This window comes from Cupressus sempervirens, chromosome 8 (assembly GCF_028749045.1).
Source record: "Cupressus sempervirens isolate cs-2001-9-10 chromosome 8, ASM2874904v1, whole genome shotgun sequence".
In the NCBI taxonomy this organism is placed as follows: domain Eukaryota; kingdom Viridiplantae; phylum Streptophyta; class Pinopsida; order Cupressales; family Cupressaceae; genus Cupressus; species Cupressus sempervirens.
In genome coordinates this window covers 653,452,956-653,458,955 of record NC_143125.1, presented here as the reverse complement: position 1 = coordinate 653,458,955, position 6,000 = coordinate 653,452,956, and positions in this window count along the sequence as shown.

Genomic DNA, 6,000 nt, shown 5'->3' with positions numbered 1-6,000 from the left:
ATGACACTTGCCCACTTGCATAGTAGATTTCCTACATGCCCGTGTTGCCACTGGGATTAATTGGTACTTGTGTCTTGGTACCTTTGAGTTAGATTTATTTTAGGTGATTCCTTGAACCTAGATGTTGGATTTGATTTTTTAGTTTGTTATCCTATTTGGGACTTGAGACTATCTCCTCAACATGATGGGAGTTGGCCATTTAGGTTCCATGATGTCAAGTGGTTGTGCATTTTCTTATACCATTCAGATCTAACTATTGGATATTGTTGCTAGATGTGTTTGTGCAGATGTTCCTTTCTATTGTTTCTTGTATTCCTATGATGGATGGTTATACTTAGTGTATTGCATTTCATTTTATAAATCTTAAAAGATGATGTAATCTATTTTTATGATGTATATTCTTGTAGCCTTTCATACCCTATGACATGTACAATGGATGATTATGCATTCAAATTATTGCCAAGTGGCATTTAGAATAAATGTATATTATTTAATTGGATTTGAAATTGTAGTTAATCTATAATGTGGATGTGTTATTAATTGGTGTTAGTATTAATTAAACTTAAATGCGATTCAACGTCATGGAACCCTTAAGAATTGTAATCTATTTTATGGTATGTGTTTATGTGAATGTTAATTGCTTTTGCTATGTTATAACTATTGTTGTTAAGTTATTATCTTTAACTTAAAAATAATTGTTTGGAAAACTTAGTAAAACTTTATATTAACTTCTTTTGGGTCACATGGTGGGGCATTGCATTTGGTATCAGCGCGAGTTTCTACATTGGGAGCTCTAGGTATATTGGAATTCCACTAGTTGTTAACTACTTGAACTGAAACAAAACCTAAACTATGATATGTAATTATTACAAACTTGAACACTTGAACTATTATATGTATCATTTACAAAATTTAACTTCAAATATAAATGAAACGTAAATAGTGTTATGTATCTTTTGCAACTTTAACACTTGGAAACTTCAAACTTGAACACTTGAAACTTGAAATTCTAGACTTGACACTTCAAACATAGAAAAATTGCAAAACTTGTGATTTAAATTTCAAACATACTTGCTTATGACTGTGCTTTAAGATAGTACGCCTTTGACTATTTTTGTGAACATTATGTTTTTTTTTTTTAGTTGTTTTCAATAGGGTTACAAACTTGAACCTAAATAGTTTGAAAATTAGAAGTGGTGGAACTATTTAACATGAAACTTGGAATCTCATAAAATTTATGTTCTTGACTTTCGATTTATGTCAATACATTATAACTTTTATGTTTTCCAATGGATTTAGAGATGTTGATCTTTTGTTTGGAGTATTTTAGGGGATCTATTTTAGTATTTGTTAAAAAGATGAATGTTGGATCAATATGGCTTTCAGTTTATTATTAAACAAGAATAATATTGTTCTAAGTGACTAAAAGTGTATACATAGTTAAATTATTTGCATTAGTTCTTAAATAAGCTTTTGTTTGACATTGAAGATAGTATTCTTTGACTACCTACCCTAGTTTAATTTATCTTTCTTGTAGGCTTCTAGGAGTAAGCCTAATTCTAGGGGGAGTGGATGTAATGCCTACCCCTACTTGACTTTTCTGATTTATTTTTCCTAGATTCTTTTAGACTTGTTCTATTATTATGTTTTATGATTAGCAATGCTAGATTACCGAAATTGATTAGTTGTATTTCATATTTAGTTGATATATATATATATATATATATATATATATATATATATATATATGTTGAGGTACTTAGTGCCAGTTATTTTAGTTATTGACTGATGTTAGTTAGATGAATGATTTTTTTGTGATTTCTAGGGATAGTTACCCCATACTTGCATGTGTATGGTGTGCATGTCACTATCATATATTTCAATGGTATAAGTGGGGAGATAACTCTTGAGTCCAAAACCTAAACCCTAAGCCAATTCTCCTAGAAAATAGGACAAGTATCCTGTGTCTTTAGTTAAGTTGTTGTATTTGGTTTTGTGGGTCTATTGTGATTTTTTGTTATAATTAGATCAAATTAAAAAGAAATTTAATGATTTAATTTAATCAAAATTTTATAAATAAATTTGATATTTAATCATACTTAATTAATTGAGAAATTAATTAAATAAAAGAATTAAATTTAAAGATTATATTAAAGTTCTATTTTTTGACATATTTATATTTATTTTATTTAATAATAATTATTTAGGAGTTTTTTTTAATCAGTAAACAGCCAAGGCCTTGATAATTTTATTAATAAAAAATTAATTACAATAGTGTACCATTGTTCAAATGGGCACTGGTAGCAAAGAACGGGGAAAGAAAAACACCAGTTTAGCTCGAGAGCATGGTCCTTTATTAGTACATCATAAGAGGGGCATACCCTAGTTAGATTATCATCATTCCTATTTTTACAATAAAAGGGTCTTATTTCATATGAATGCATATGATCAGATGACTCCTAGTTACAACAAAGACTTTTTGTAGAAGCATTCCATCCACTTCCCTTTGTGTTCTTCCATAGCTAACAAATACATTCATCCCTACCTATCTATCTTGCCAATCAAACTAGTTAATAATAGTCCTACAATAGTCTTGAACACACAAAAGCTATCTTGAACTGAATAAATTGTTACTCAAACCTTTATAGTTAGCTTTACACTTATTGATTTATCAATATAGCTATAGGGTATGTGTAGGATCATGGTGTGCCAAAAAGTGGTGATTTAAAAAATATGTTGTTCTAAAATGCTTCAAAGCATTTCAAAATCTATTCCAACTTTCTTCCCACCCATCCTGATACCAAACCAAAAAAGTAATACCTTTATTAGGCTTAGTATATCTTTGGATACCAACCATACATGGTCAACTTTAAAACGTCCCAAAAATGTGTAATTTTTGTGTTCTTATGTATTTTTTACGTCAAACATGTATTTGGTGACTTTTTATTCACCCAAATTTTATTAAATAAAAATGGTTTCATAAGAATGTTCTTAGCTTTCCATAAAAATAATGTCTATCAACTTACAACTTTAGTAAGTAATTATTACTTATTTTCTAATGGAGTTATGTATAAAGTGTTGATTGACACACTGATTGAGAAACAACTATAACTTTCAAATGGTACAATACTTTTGAAATCCAAAATATGCATCACATTCTATGTTTCTTTTATTATAAGGAAAAATTAAGAATTTTTTTCTTGTAGAATTTTGAATTAGTTAAGTTGGTCAAACATGAGAGTTTTTTAATTCCAAAAATACTATAGTACAAAAATCATAATTAATTAATCATTTAGAATAAAAATACCCAAAAATATGCGTCACATCTGGGCATGAGTTTACTTCATATATCTTGAATCTTATTAAAAAATATTATCATTTGAAATTGATTAAAGTGGTCAGACATATACCTACTTATTTTTGTCCTAAAACTTTTGTACTATTTCATTAAAATTCAAGATTTTGACCAATCAATTTTATTTATTTATTTATTTATTTTTCAGATAAGGCCTAGTAGTTTAGAAACCAAATTAAATTTTCTAGAGAATACTTTCCCTCAACTCTTTCTTATAAAGTTCATAACAATTTGAAAATTCCATGTCAAGTTGACATAACCCTAATTTGTTGATTATTATTGCCAGTTACGGCCATAGTTTGGTTGACCATGATCCTACACATACCCTGTAGTCCCTAATTTAATAAGTAAAAAATTATCAATAAAATTGTTAGAATTTAATCCCTGTTAGAACATTATATTTATAGTAGTATTTGAGAAAACATTGTCTTGATTCTTGCCTCATATACTGTAAATGCCCTGCCAAGGAATCCAAAGAATTTAACCTAGAATTTCACTAGTTTGGTAACATTTTTTTTTTATGAAATTAATTACCACATATAACTTATGCACAATAACGAAAGCAATAGCAATGTCCATCTAAAGAGTAAACATAACATACATAATAGATTACATTCTTTAAGATCCCCTTAATGTGAATTACTTACATGATTCCATCTAGTACAACATCCACATGAAATAATAATGATAAGTCCAATGTTCAAATATTACATATCCAAATGCTCATTCATCGTCTGTACATGTCATAGAGTATGAAGGCTTAAAAGAATATACATATGTAGAATAAGGTACATCATCCTATCCTAATCCATGATACATCAAAGTAAAAATAATCACATGATAGACATGATACATCATCATAGAATTCATATACATCCATCATAAAGATCAAAAAAATAAACTAAGTGCACAGTTCCTCCCAACCATTAATAGCATCATTAGACCATCATGGGCCCTAGCCATCCCTCCATGCGTAACATTCCAAATCACCGAAAAGATCATCGGTATTAACATAGTAGGAATGTCACTCCTAATAAATACAACATCATATGTAGAAGTAATCTAACATGCAAACATAAGCATAAGCTAACATCATCTAAGATATGCTAATCATCAATGAAAGGATACATGTCCACCATCACGAAGGACGCATTAGCCATGAAGTCTCAATGAATCTCAAATGATAAGAGTGGAAAATACACTACCACCCGACCACGTGATATCTAAGTGGTCCACTCCCACCGTGCTGAGGAGATAATCTCAAGTCCCAAACAGGCTATCAAAACTACATAGCACAAATCTCTAAAGTCCAGGAATCCTAAAAGTATACTAACCCAAGGGTTCCAATCATAAAACAAACATCTACTTCCCAGAGGCACACAATGACATGTAGGAACCTACTATGCAAGCAGGAAAGTGTCATCGCATTTATCTCGTACAAGTTACCCTGGCAGTTAGCTAAACTCCACGGGTCCATATAGATCTCATGCGGCCACTAGTATCCTTTCATACTAACAAGGCATACTATGGAATGCAAGGTCGCAACCATGCGTTCTCTCTACTCCCATCCTAGCCTATACAAGCACTCAAGGCATGGGCGAGAACCAAAAAATCTTATCTTTTTAGGTTCATTCAGTTAGTATTAAGTGTGTGAATGTTATCACTTATTAATCCAACTTACAATGAGTTACCTTGGCAGCCTCTTAGGGCCCCGACCCCCATTGCAATCCACTTCCCGACACTACATGCAGATATCCTACCCTAATGCTCATGGTATCATAATCATAAAGAGAGTCCATAAAATCATCAAATGAGAATCATCAATTATCCATGATAAAATCTTTAAATATGCATAAAAGAATCAAATCACCATGAGCAAACATCCATAGAAAATCATGAACACATCAGCTCTCTATTGGCAACTGAAGTATCACTGATAATCAAAATATCCATTGGTTCTCAATAACCAAAATATATCTCAAAATCATACTGATCGAAGACTCCAAAATGGTTGAGTCAAACATGTCACAACATGACATTATCAATAATAAATCCACATTTCAGTCCCATCATGGCGACTAGAATATAACCAAGGATAACTGATCGATGACCAAAAATAATGGTTAAGTCAAGGGTCTCAAACATAAGAATCTCAATTTTAACAATCAGTAATCACAACCAATACATAGAGCATTCCATCACATAATCATGGTTGGGTTTATAAAGATCGAGAATAGAACATTATCATGACATCACATTCACATAACCCCCAAGCCTCTGGTGGATGTCCTATGCCGGTCAACACTAGTCAACCCAAAATCCTAAAACATTAGCATAAGGAATACACAATGTAGACACATGTTTTGGTTTGCTAAGTTTTCAAATTTGAATTCAAAAGTCTCAGTTTACATTTTCCCAAATAATATCAAGAGGAGAAATTTCACGTTTTACCTAACCCATGTATTTACTTGATAGATAAAAGTTTCTCCATTAGATTCAATTTTCTAATTGATACTTTATTTATTGAAAACCTCATTTGAGAAATAACATTTCCAATAATCAAAACTTCGATAATGAATATGCTAATAATTAATCTTAATTAAAACTAATGTTTAATTAAATTAATTATTAAAAATTCTACTAAC